Source organism: Dendrobates tinctorius, unplaced genomic scaffold, assembly GCF_039654945.1.
Source record: "Dendrobates tinctorius isolate UK_male_01 unplaced genomic scaffold, ASM3965494v1 ptg000249l, whole genome shotgun sequence".
NCBI classification, from domain to species: Eukaryota; Metazoa; Chordata; class Amphibia; order Anura; family Dendrobatidae; genus Dendrobates; species Dendrobates tinctorius.
The window spans coordinates 5,011,595-5,025,913 of NW_027361916.1; the positions used below are offsets into that span (position 1 = coordinate 5,011,595).

The 14,319-nt window shown below is 47.6% G+C and overlaps 1 pseudogene; it reads left to right on the forward strand.

Moving 5' to 3' along the window:
- The first annotated feature begins 4,686 nt into the window (after positions 1-4,686).
- Positions 4,687-14,319, forward strand: part of LOC141063344 (uncharacterized) — a 28,095-nt pseudogene continuing 18,462 nt past the window's right edge.

Consider the following 14,319-nt stretch of genomic DNA (forward strand, 5'->3'; position numbering starts at 1 on the left):
TCCAATGACGGAAGGTAGGTATCCTTCCGCACTGTATTCCTCCGCCACTTAAAAAAAAAAAAAGTCCCTAGTCTCACTTTATGCCATTGCTGTGTGGGAAATTCCCACGCAGCAATGGCATAAAGTGGGACTAGGGACTTTTTTTTTTTTAAGTGGCGGAGGAATACAGTGCGGAAGGATACCTACCTTCCGTCATTGGATTCCTGCAGCCCGTAGAGAACGGCAGCATCATCTGATGCTGCAGTTCTCTACCCAAGATCGTCGTGGGACACACTCGTGGACTGCTTCGGATCGTGGGTGAGTATTTTTGTGGTTTGTTATGTTAATATTTATTCCGGAAAAGACAATGGCTTCGGGGAACAATGTGACAAGTATTGGTAAGTATGTTACTCTATGTTATATGTACTGTATGTCTATGTATGTATTGTATGAATGTATTGTATGTATGTAGTATATATGTGGTATGTATGTAGCATGTAGTATGTATGTAGTATGTATGTAGCATGCATGTAGCATGTAGTATGTATGTAGCATGCATGTAGTATATATGTAGTATGTATGTAGCATGCATGTAGTATATATGTAGCATGTATGTAGTATGTATGTGGTATGTATGTAGCATGTAGTATGTATGTAGCATGTATGTAGTATATATGTAGTATGTATGTAGCATGTAGTATGTATGTAGTATGTATGTAGTATGTATGTGGTATGTATGTAGCATGTAGTATGTATGTAGCATGCATGTAGTATATATGTAGTATGTATGTAGCATGTAGTATGTATGTAGCATGTATGTAGTATGTATGTGGTATGTATGTAGCATGTAGTATGTATGTAGCATGCATGTAGTATATATGTAGTATGTAGTATGTATGTAGTATGTATGTGGTATGTATGTAGCATGTAGTATGTATGTAGCATGCATGTAGCATGCATGTAGTATGTATGTAGCATGCATGTAGTATGTATGTAGCATGCATGTAGTATGTATGTAGTATGTATGTAGTATGTATGTAGCATGCAGTATGTATGTAGCATGTATGTAGTATGTATGTAGTATATATGTAGTATGTATGTAGCATGTAGTATGTATGTAGCATGCATGTAGTATATATGTAGTATGTATGTAGCATGCATGTAGTATGTATGTAGTATGTATGTAGTATGTATGTAGCATGCAGTATGTATGTAGCATGTATGTAGTATATATGTAGTATGTATGTAGCATGCATGTAGTATGTATGTAGCATGTAGTATGTATGTAGCATGCATGTAGTATGTATGTAGCATGTATGTAGTATGTATGTAGTATATATGTAGTATGTATGTAGCATGTAGTATGTATGTAGCATGCATGTAGTATGTATGTAGTATTTTTTTTTTTTTTTTTTTAACATTTAACACATTAGCCGGATGATGGGACTACTACTGTCCCATCATTGGCTAATGTGTCAATCACTGTCATGGTAGCAGGCATCGCCCGATGGGACTTGTAGTCCCATCGGACGATGCTTGCACAGACCCCCGGACATCAGCACAGCCCCCCGGCAGGCCGGCACAGCCCCCCGGCAGGCCGGTACAGACCCCCACAGGGTGCACAGACCACCGGCAGGCCGGCACAGCCCCCCGGCAGGCCGGTACAGACCCCGGGCAGTCCACACAGCCCCCCGGCAGGCCGGCACAGCCCCCCGGCAGGCCGGCAGAGACCCCCGGCAGGCCCGAAATGACGGCGCATCATGATGCGCACACACCGCGCATCATGATGACGTCAGGCCGTCAATCAACTGAACTTCCGATTCCGATGCCGAATTCCGATATTGAAAAAATATCGGAAGTCGGTATCGGAATTCCGATACAGCAAGTATCGGCCGATACCCGATACTTGCGGTATCGGAATGCTCAACACTAGTTATTAGTATAAGTGTGAGAGATGAGAGACCGACGACCGCAGTTTTACCGTGTGTGTCCGGTGTCAATTCTACAGTGTGAGAGATGCGGGGTCTGTGACCGAAGCTGGGGGTATACGGGTGTATACAGCATACGCAGAGGGGTCTGTGACCGAAGCTGGGGGTATACGGGTGTATACAGCATACACAGGGATCTGCGACCAAAGCTGGGAGTATACGAGTGTATACAGCATACATAGGGGTCTGCGACCAAAGCTGGGGGTATACAGGTGTATACAGAGTACACAGGGATCTGCGACCGAAGCTGGGGGTATACGGGTGTATACAGCATACACAGAGAGGTCTGTGACCGAAGCTGGGGGTATACGGGTGTATACAGCATACATAGGGGTCTGCGACCAATGCTGGGGGTATACGGGTGTATACAGAGTACACAGGGGACTGCGACCAAACCTGGGGGTATACGGGTGTATACAGTGTACTGGCCTACTACCGCTTCATTGATGATATTTTAATCATCTGGACGGAGTCTGAGCAACAGCTAAAGACGTTCCACGAACAGTTTCCATCCAAAACACATAAAGAACTCTATTATCTATAGCCAAGCCATCAGATACAATCGTATATGTTCCAACCCCATGGATAGAGACAAACACCTTGGTCGCCTCAAAAAGACCTTTTTGAGTCAGGGTTACCATCCAAGAACAATTGAAAACCAAATTACAAGAGCCACCAGAATGTCAAGGAATCACCTGCCACATTACAAAGCTAAAGAAGAGAATAACCGAGTGCCTCTAGTAGTCACCTACAACCCAAATCTGGAGGTGCTAAGGGGAGCGGCACGGAAATTGCAACCTTTACTACAAAAAGATGCCCGATTAAAATCCATTGTTCCAGACCCCCCACTGCTGTGTTTTAGGCAGCCCCCAAATTTAAGAAGCATCATTGTCAGAAGCTCCCTGTCCTCTCCAACAGCTGCAGGAACCTTTCCTTGCAACCAGAAAAAATGTAAAACCTGTCCATTTATAATGACCACGGACAAGATAAAGATCCCCAACTCACATCAGGACTACAAGATCCCAGGTACTCTCAACTGCATTACATCTAATGTGGTGTACTTAATTATTTGTCCTAAATGTCCAACTGGGGGTCTGTATGTGGGGAAGACAGAGCAAAAGCTTAGAACAAGGATGAATGCTCATCGTCACACAATAAGAGAAAAAAGAATGGATCTACCTGTGGCAAAACATTTCTGTATCCCTGATCACAGCAGCGTGGATATGAAATTACTGGTATTGAGAGGTAACTTCAATTCTCAGAGAGAGAGACGAGTTTGGGAGTACAAATTTATGACGACCTTTGACACTCTCAGTGCTGGAATGAATGTGTCGCATGGATTTATGTCTTTTTACATCAATTAAGGAATTTCCTTTTAAAACCTTGTGGGGGCATCACAACACAGAACTAGACCCCAATCAGAGGACCATAAAACATCCGGACTCCTTATCTATGAACTGGTCCAATGTTTATATTTATGTTTCTCCCTCTCCCATATTGATAGTTCTGCTTCACGTCACTTGTCTTATCTATTGCATTTTTTCTAGGCCGTACTGTGCATAAATATGTGACTTCAGATTTTGTATTAGTCTAGCCTGATGAAGAGACCTGAGTAGTCTCGAAAGCTTGCAATGTATTACCATCTTTTCAGTTAGCCATTAAAAGGTATCAACCACTGAGGACTCTCAATCCTGAATATTTTTCTACAATGTACACAGGGATCTGTTACCAAAGCTGGGGATATACGGGTGTATACAGCATACACAGGGGGGTCTGTGACCAAAGCTGGGGGTATACAGGTGTATACAGTGTACACAGGGGTCTGCGACCAAACCTGGGGGTATACGGGTGTATACAGCATACACAGGGGTCTGCGACCAAAGCTGGGGATATACGGGTGTATACAGTGAACACGGGGCTGTGACCAAATCTAGGGGTATACGGTGTATACAGCGTACACAGAGGGGTCTGTGACCGAAGCTGGTGGTATATGGGTGTGTACAGCGTACACAGAGTGGTCTGCGACCGAAGCTGGGGGTATACGGGTGTATACAGCATACACACAGGTTCTGAGACTGAAGCTGGTGGTATACAGGTGTATACAGTGTGAGAGACGCGGGGTCTGTGACTGAAGCTGGGGGTATACAGGTGAATACAGTATACACAGGGGTCTGCGACTGAAGCTGGGGGTATATGGGTGTATACAGTGTACACAGGGGTCTGCGACCAAAACTGGGGATAAACAGGTGTATACAGTGAACACGGGTCTGTGACCGAAGCTGGGGGTATACGGGTGTACACAGCATACACGGAGGGGTCTGTGACCGAAGCTGGGGGTATACGGGTGTACACAGTGTACACAGAATGGTCTGCGACCGAAGCTGGGGGTATACGGGTGTATACAGCATACACAGGGGTCTGCGACCAAAGCTGGGGGTATACGGGTGTATACAGAGCACACAGGGATCTGAGATTGAAGCTGGGGTATACAGGTGTATATAGTGTGAGAGACGCGGGGTCTGTGACTGAAGCTAGGTGTATACAGTATACACAGGGGTCTGCGACTGAAGCTGGGGGTATATGGGTGTATACAGTGTGCACAGGGGTCTGCGACCGAAGCTGGGGGTATACGGGTGTATAAAGAGCACACTGAGGGGTCTGCGACTGAAGCTGGGGGTATACGGGTGTATACCGCGTACACAGGGGTCTGCGCCCGAAGATGGGGGTAAACGGGTATATACAGCGTACACTGTGGGGTCTGAGACCGAAGCTGGGGGTATACAGCGTACACAGAGGGGTCTGTGACTGAAGATGGGGGTATACAGAGTACACAGAGGGGTCCACACAAACACAGCTTCGCTCCGTACACCTCATACACACACAGCTCCACTCCCTACACCTCGTACACACATGGCTCCGCTCCGTACACCTCGTACACACACGGCTCCACTCTGTACAGCTCGTACACACACGGCTCCGCTCCGTACACCTCGTACACACACGGCTCCGCTCCGTACACCTCGTACACACGGCTCCACTCCGTACACCTCGTACACACACGGCTCCGCTCCGTACACCTCGTACACACACGGCTCCGCTCCGTACACCTCGTACACACAGGGCTCCCCTCCGTACACCTCGTACACACACGGCTCCGCTCCGTACACCTCGTACACACACGGCTCCGCTCCGTACGCCTCGTACACACACGGCTCCGCTCCGTACACCTCGTACACACACGGCTCCGGTCCGTACACCTCGTACACACGGCTCCGCTCCGTACACCTCGTACACACACGGCTCCTCTCCGTACACCTCGTACACACACGGCTCCACTCCGTACACCTCATACACACACGGCTCCACTCCGTACACCTCATACACACACGGCTCCACTCCGTACACCTCATACACACACGGCTCCACTCCGTACACCTCATACACACGGCTCCGCTCCGTACACCTCGTACACACACGGCTCCGCTCCGTACACCTCGTACACACACAACCCTGCTCCGTACACATCGTACATGGGTCGCCCTCCAAGGGCTGTGGGGTTACTCGGTACCGGGCCGGTGTCAAGGCGGGAATGTGTCACAGCAGCGGTGACCCGGTCCGTGGCCCTGGGCGCCCAATGTCAATGGCGGTGGTGTAGTTAATGGGAGAATAGTTTGTGACGCCGCCCATGGTGTTTGGCAAGTATGGTGTTAGGCCAACGCTGCATACAGATCCGCTGGGACTGATGGTGTGGTGCAACAGAGATGGTATAGCTCCCACAGGTGGAGCTGTAGTCCCAGGGCAGTGTAGGTGCAATGGATGAGGAGAGGCGCAGGATGGGGTAGATGTTGTTACCCAGGTGTAGCGGTGCTGGAATAACTGGAGGACACAGGGTGTGCGGTTCCAAGGCTTTACTCACTGTTTGCAGTTCACACACACGCCTGCCTCTGTACTGTGTTCTCCGGGTCAGGGCTCCAGCCAACCTCCAGGCCAGATAGGATTCTCCCTTCCACACTCCACCAATATGTACCTTCACTGAACGACTCCTCCAATGCGCCTTTAGGTGCGAAGCACTTCAGTACCTAGTTATCCTGGAATGCCTCTCACTAGGTGTTCCTAGTCTTTACTTGTATGACAGACAGCTGTAGCCTGCTTTGGGGACTCCTCACTGCGTCCCGGCTCTCTATTCAGTTGCTGTTGTGTCCCAAGTCTATGAGGGGAGCAAGGCGTTAGCGGCTCACTACTCCTCCGGTGTCTGTTGCCAGACATAAAGATCCAATCAACCTCGAGGACCGGGCCCCGGCCTTTACGCTCTTTGGACTGGAAGGGTTCTCTCTCTTTCTCAACCTGCTTCCCACCGTCCTTCTATTCTCCTTTGTTCCGATCTGTTCTATCTCTCTTATGGAAGGTTAGGTTATCAAACCCTGTCTTATGAGGAAAGGTTGCAGGATTTGGGAATGTTTAGTTTGCAAAAGAGAAGACTGAGAGGAGACTTAATAGCTGTCTACAAATATCTAAAGGGCTGTCACATTGTAGAAGGATCAACTTTATTCTCATTTGCACAAGGAAAGACTAGAAGCAATGGGATGAAACTGAATGGGAGGAGACACAGATTAGATATTAGAAAAAACTTTTTGACAGTTAGAGTGATCAATGAGTGGAACAGGCTGCCACGAGAAGTGGTGAGTTCTCCTTCAATGGAAGTCTTCAAACAGAGGCTGGACAGACATCTGACTGGGATGATTTAGCGAATCCTGCTTTGAGCAGGGGGTTGGACCAGATGGCCCAGGAGGTCCCTTCCAACTCTACGATTCTATGATTCTATGATCAATCTTATCAGTCTCTTTCTCTGGTCTTTCTCATGCCAGCAGCCCAGATCACTGGGACCTGCTGCAGCACGTCCCTCAGACACCCATCTTCTCTCTCCGCTAACCAACTAACTGTCTCTCTGTCTGTTAACTTTCACTCTTCCCCTTCTTTTATAGCTAACTCCACCCGCCTCCCCAGCACCTCTCGTGTTACGAAGCCAGGGACCACAAAAGGCAACCTATGAACTTTCCAGCATAAAGCATGGATGGGTCCCTGCTGAACTATCCTGTGTGTGGGGTGCAGGTGTGGAGTGTGGTCAGGAGTTCCCACCATACGTGGATGGTGGGGCACTACACCTTAGGAGGTGCAGTACCTCTGTGGCGACTGAAGCCTCAGGGGCGCCACATACACACACGGCTCCACGCCGTACACCTCGTACACACGGCTCCGCTCCGTACACCTCGTACACACAGGGCTCCGCTCCGTACACCTCGTACACACAGGGCTCCGCTCCGTACACCTTGTACACACATGGCTCCGCTCCGTACACCTCGTACACACACGGCTCCGCTCCGTACACCTCGTACACACGGCTCCGCTCCGTACACCTCGTACACACAGGGCTCCGCTCCGTACACCTTGTACACACATGGCTCCGCTCCGTACACCTCGTACACACACGGCTCCGCTCCGTACACCTCGTACACACGGCTCCGCTCCGTACACCTCGTACACACACGGCTCCGCTCCGTACACCTCGTACACACGGCTCCACTCCGTACACCTCGTACACACATGGCTCCGCTCCGTACACCTCGTACACACGAGGCTCCACTCCGTACACCTCGTACACACACGGCTCCGCTCCGTACACCTCGTACACACACGGCTCCGCTCCGTACACCTCGTACACACACGGCTCCGCTCCGTACACCTCGTACACACACGGCTCCGCTCCGTACACCTCGTACACACGGCTCCGCTCCGTACACCTCGTACACACACGGCTCCGCTCCGTACACCTCGTACACACACGGCTCCGCTCCGTACACCTCGTACACACACATCTCCGCTTCGTACACCTTGTACACACACAGCTCCGCTACATCCACCCTGTAAACCCCTCCTGACCCCACACAGAAACTTCCCCTCATCCAGCACCATGACAACCAGCACAGCGGAGTCCTGCCCACACTGAGGCCCCTGATCATGTGACCCCTGACTCCTCCCCTCCTGTGACCTCATCACAGGTCCTGTGCTCACAGAGCAGCTGTAGAAATCTCCGGCCTCGGGGGTCTCACCAGACTTCCCTCTTTTCTTGCAGGGGCCGCAGTGGATTTCATCCTGGATCCATAGAGCTGAATAGAGGAGCGATGTTCCTTCACTCTGATGGGAATTGATGGTGACGTTGATGAGTCTATGAGGAACGTGTTCAGCTGCCGACTCCGAGGAGGAAACTGCTTGTTGTCTGTGGCCTAAATATATAGGTTTTATTAGTAGATGTCAGGGGAGAAAACTAAACCCTGTAAGATAATAAATCTCCTCCTATGTTTCCCTTATTATCTCCAGTAAGTGTATTATTACACAGGATTCTTATGATGTTACATCGGATCATCTTCTTCTCATTCAGGTCTCTACAATATCGGATCCTCTCAGTGAAGATCTTCTATAGAAGAGAATTTTCCTGATTTACCCATCAAGGACGGATATGGACAGAGACAAGATGGCGGAGAGGATATTACACCTCACCCTAGAGATCCTCTTCCGTCTCACTGGAGAGGTGAGAGATTCTGATGACGTCACATTACATCATTCTTATCTATGGGAATAACAGATGGACAGAACTGGAGAGGTGAGGACTCTGGAAATGTCTGTAGTGAGATTTATTAATGTGTCTCTCCATTACCAGGATTACACAGTGGTGAAGAAGACCTCTAGTGATCGCTGTCAGGACCCTGTGTCTGAGGGATGGGGAAGACCCCTGAGCCCAATCACGGGGCCTCCACCTCACCCCCTGATCCATGAGGACATCAATCACCAGAAGATCCTAGAACTCATCTACAAGATGATTGAGCTGCTGACTGGAGAGGTGACACTGCTGGGAATGCTGGGACATTATACAGTAACGCTATGAAGGGATCGGGGGATGACGGTATCATTGTATGTGTCAGGTTCCTATAAGGTGTCAGGATGTCGCTGTCTATTTCTCCATGGAGGAGTGGGAGTATTTAGAAGGACACAGAGATCTGTACAAGAACGTCATAATGGAGGTTCCCCTGCCCCTCACATCACCAGGTAATAGACAGGACTAAATACACACGGCTTATAATTATCTGTATGTAAAGAATGAATTCAGTCCCTGTATGTGTTTCCTCCAGATCTATCCAGTAAGAGGACAACACCAGAGAGATGTCCCCGTCCTCTTCTTCCACAGGACTGTAACCAAGAAGATCCCAGTGCTCCTCAGGGTCATCAGGTAGATGGAGAGAAGGTGTCAGGAGATCTCCTCTATGATGTGTAGACGGCTGTGAAGGTCTTGTGCTCAGTCTTGTTTTATCCACCAGTATTATATGTTTTATACTTGTGTAATGAGAACGGTGGAGATGGCAGGATTAGAGCTGATCATAGATGGGACTTCTCCATCTGTCGGTGACTTTTACAATATTTGTTTCAGGGTGAAGATCTGACCCATATTAATACTACAGAGACATATGTGAGGGGTGATGAGTGTTGTAAAGAGGAGATTCCCACATATGACTACCCGGGTGAGTAGTAACCACTGAATGCAGAGAAGTCACAGATTCCTCTCAGTCACCGGCTGTGGCTGCTTTATCGGTGGTGTAGTCCGGCCGTATTACCATGATCACCATTTTGCCTCTAGACCACAACATTCTCCTCCACCCAAAACTGTTCAAATGACTTTGGGCATTGAAAGCCCTTTTCTATAGAACTTCCCACCTGGAGGATCCACCTACCCCCTGGGATTTGGAGACGTTGACCGTTACCTGCCCAGACCTGTAACTATAAAGCCAAATGACAGCGTACGTAGAATGTGCTGACAAGATAGAAAATCACTTGAAGAAAAATCTTATGCTGGGCCTGTAAGAGAAAGCGGAGGCAGTGGCGTAGCAACTGTTTGTGGCGCCCGGGGCGGTCGAAAAATTTGCCGCCCCTTTGGTCGTTGATAATCCGGAAGCATCCGAAGAGCCCACACTACACTCAGAGATCTAATTTTTAGTCTGCTACTAACTCTGCTGTTATTATTTCTAAATTTCAAGACTTTCATCTTCTTGCAGTTCTCTCTCTCTCTCTCTCTCTCTATATATATATATATATATATATATATATATATATATATATATATATATATACTGTATATATATATATATATATGTATTAGCTTGATGATGCTGGATGAAGACCTAGTGGCTTTTTTAATAATAATTTTTAATAATGTGACAGAAAAAAAACAGAAAGTACAAATTATTTTCGAAACTTGGGTAAAGTTGTTTTATTATCTTAGCTCAACCCAGGTCGATTACTGGTGTCCGCCAGAGCGGTGCTGCGCACACTTGCACGCTATATCTGTAGTGCATCTACTGCTGGCCTTGCAGTTGAGGCGCCGCTCGCTTTGCAGGTCTAGAGGGACTCTAAGCCCATGTCCTTGGGGCTGAGTTCTGTGACCATTTGCAGAGCGCTCCTCATTGCCGAGCTCTGTGAGCTTGAACAGGCTTCAGCATTTATGTTTACCGGTAGTGTGGCTCTGTGAGGTAACAGAGCCCACTTTTGTACACACTGGGTCAGCGGTTAACCCGCCGGTGTCTAGTTAGTACAACACCATATAGTTTCCGCCATTACTGAGCAGCATTACTCTGCACGGTGGAACCCGGGCTGCGAACGCACCTTATACCATCTTTATTATTTGGTGTGTTCCGCCAGCCCCTAACACCATCAGCTGCTACCTGATCTCACTGTTATTAGCGGTAGATGTAGACTTATGGGAGGAGTAGTCCCGTCAGTCACCCCTGCTCTCGCTATTATCAGTTCAAAGCAACTATCAGCATTCTCCCTTGCTAGTGCTGATCGGCAGCAGAGCAGGGGAGACTGATGAGAGCGGTCGTCAGCACCTGGCACCAGGGAACAGCGAAAACAGTACTGCTGCTTCCCAGGCACTGGTACGTGTAACACTGATGTAGCACACGGGTGGTGCATGTATTACACACACACACATACACTGATATCTCTGGTACTGTTATTTCTGGTACCTGAACTGTGAGGATGTGTGGAAGATCCCTTAGACTGGTTCTGCAGCATTTCGATAAAGACTTGAGAGAATCAGAGTATCAAACGTCCTTTTATTGTCACCAGAAGCACTGAAATATTCTGTCTTATCCATGTGATGTACTTGTTGTACTTAAAAATATTCTTCATGACTGAATGAATTCAGAAATTTATAGTGAAGTTTGAACCATCACAAGTCAACAATGACACCTTATTTGCCTCAATATGCGGACACTAGCAGGTGCATGAAGGAAACACATTTTTCCCTAAAGCGTTTTCCAATACACATTTATGACCTTCCTACAGGATAAATTATAATATGATTGCGGGGGGGGTCCAACTTTAAGGATCCCCACTAATCTCAAGAATAAGAGTCCCCAAATCACCAGTGTGAATGTCAGGGCAGCTGAGACATAGATTTCTTTGATAATGATGCTGCAGTTAACCTTGAAGTGAAGAAAAAAAAATATTTCGGCATCGATTGACGACTGCCAGTGGATGTGAGATGTTCAGAGAAAGGATTAAAAGTTTTATTGAAGCAATGCCTTTTGGAGCTGATCCAACTCCTTCATCATGTACATTTAAACAGGATGACACCTCTGCCCTTTATCAATACATGTTATATAAATACTTATTTCTAAATCAGAGCTGACATTCTGTTTAATGTAACCTGATAAAGGAGTTTGATCAACTCCAAAACGTGTCGTTTCAATAAAATTAATTTTTTAACGAGTCTCTGGACACATTACACCCACTGACAGTGCAAGTCTATGCAGCAAGGCTGTCTTCTTCACTTAGCAGTATACCTTCAGCTCCAACACTTACGAGCCTTGGAACTAGTGGTCGTAGTGGTTGGAGCTGCATTGTGGATCCAGTGTTGTGCCTGTACCACACAGACAAATTAGGTGAGCGGTGCACAATGATTCACCCCACGTGCACATTCATGGGCAACGCCGAGCCACGCACGGAGCACTTACCATTTATTTTCATTAGATGACGCTGCAGTGGCACAAGCGGGAAAATGTACATTTGCAGAATGATGGAATCACACAACATGAATATATACAGGGAATGGTGTGAACATCATATCTACTAAGGTCCAAAGGAAAAGGCAGAGTAAGCCCCACTGGGTGAAACCCTTACATTATGCCACTCGCCCCCAGACTGAAGACCACTCAGCCAGCACACCAGCCCCCCTAATACCACACACACTGCTGCCCAGAATGCACATCTGCCAGTGCAATGTAAGTACATGGCAAAACTGCTAGCAAGACAGGGCACAAGCCTGGGGCATACGGGCACCCTGACTCTAAGTACCGGGCACAGGCCCAGCTACTACAACAAGAGCCCAAACTGCATCTTCAGCTTCCCACTGACGGCTGCAAACCTCCCTAATACATCACTTGCTGGGAATATACCCTAAACCAGGGAGCCCCGGACCCACTTACCGGAAAAAGCAGCTATCGGTGCTCTTGATATTCCCTGTCCCACGCTGTACACAGATCCAGACGTGAGCAATCGAGCTGAATCAAGCAGGCGCATGTAAACGAAGGCAGAGCAATCGATAAAGCAGCTCTCGCATTGTGATGAAGAGACAGGACGCTTAGTAGATCACAGCAGCTCTGTGCTGGAGCAACGTTACCGGCTGCTGGGGGTCAGTGTTATACATATTATACATGTGCTCCTGCCGCCCCCACACACGTGCCGCCTGGGGCGGACCGCCCCCCCGCCCCCCCCACGCTACGCCACTGAGCGGAGGGTAATGATGCTGGTGGCTTCCTAGATCCCTGAGATCTTATCGGATGAATCTTCTCTCCCTTCTGTGCTGCTGAATGTCTCATGGTCCCTACAAGACCAGGTCCAGTCTTTCTGGCCAAACTTCCCTTTTATGAGCGACAGCAGTAAATGTGCAGTGAGGCCAAGTGTGAATTTCTGTCCAATAACAGCAGAGTTTCCCTTTATCCTGACTTTTCCATTTGTATTAAAACCAACTAACTTCAGGAGGATTGTGATAATCTCCAGGACAAACATTCCACCTGTGCCATGATAGATCTCTAAGCTGTGCGTGGCTGAGGGCTGTAATATACATTTATTCCCGCCTGCAGGAGATGTGTTGGCTCCAGCCCTGGTGTCATGGATTCACTCCACGTCATACATTACATTGTTATTGATCCTAAGGAATTCAGATTACTGCACGGTCTCTCCTGAAATGGGGGCGCTAATACTTTCTCTACTTTTCTAGTCAGGACTCACAGTGACTCCAATGATCCACCATAAATCTTTATTTTTTTTTTATTTTTTTTTTTTTATATAGCGCTAACATATTCCGCAGCGCTTTACAGTTTGCACACATTATCATCACTGTCCCCAATGGGGCTCACAATCTAAATTCCCTATTAGTATGTCTTTAGAATGTGGGAGGAAACCGGAGTACCCGGAGGAAACCCACGCAAACACGGGGAAGAACATACAAACTCCTTGCAGATGTTGGGCCCTGGGATTTGAACCCAGGGCCCCAGCGCTGCAAGGCTGCAGCGCTAACCACTGAGCCACCGTGCCGCCACAATGAGGGCAACCCTGTTTTAGTGATGGAGTTCTCCCTTCATATTTACGTTGTTGTTGGGGATGTTACATAGAGTAATAAATTATGTCTTTTTTACCTGTTCATTCTGTATGATGATAGAGGTATAGTATTGAGGCGCACACAGTCTAATAGGGGAGGTGCTGGTGTAAGGACTGAGAAGTCCCAAATAAAAGAGAGTCAAGGGTTCACCGCTCATATAATTTATAATGCAGAATTTCATTTATTACTGTCCAAAAAAAGCTGCTCTTACAAATGAGCGGGTCTTACCTTTTATGTTACTTATTCTTTTGTACGTACTTACAGTTTTGTCTGTTTCGTTGTATTTACATTTCATTCTTTTCTTTTAGTGATTCAGTGAGTAAGACCCGGGAGGGGCAAAATGTCTGATGTAGCTGTTGTCCCTTTTTACAACCTTGGTTACTATGTATATGACTACCGCTCATTTGTAAGACCAGTTTTTTGGACTGTAATAAATGAAGTTCTGCCTTATACATCTTATGAGTGTGCACTGAACCCTTGACTCTCTATTCTGTATGATATTTTGATTGTGGTGGGATCGGCCGGCCTCACTTATGTGAGTCTGTAACTCCCTGATAGTCTTGAAAAAAATCTCTCCATTGCCGCTTCCAAATGTCTGAGATCTAAATTTAAGGTGAACCTGTCAGCAGGATTGTGCTCAGT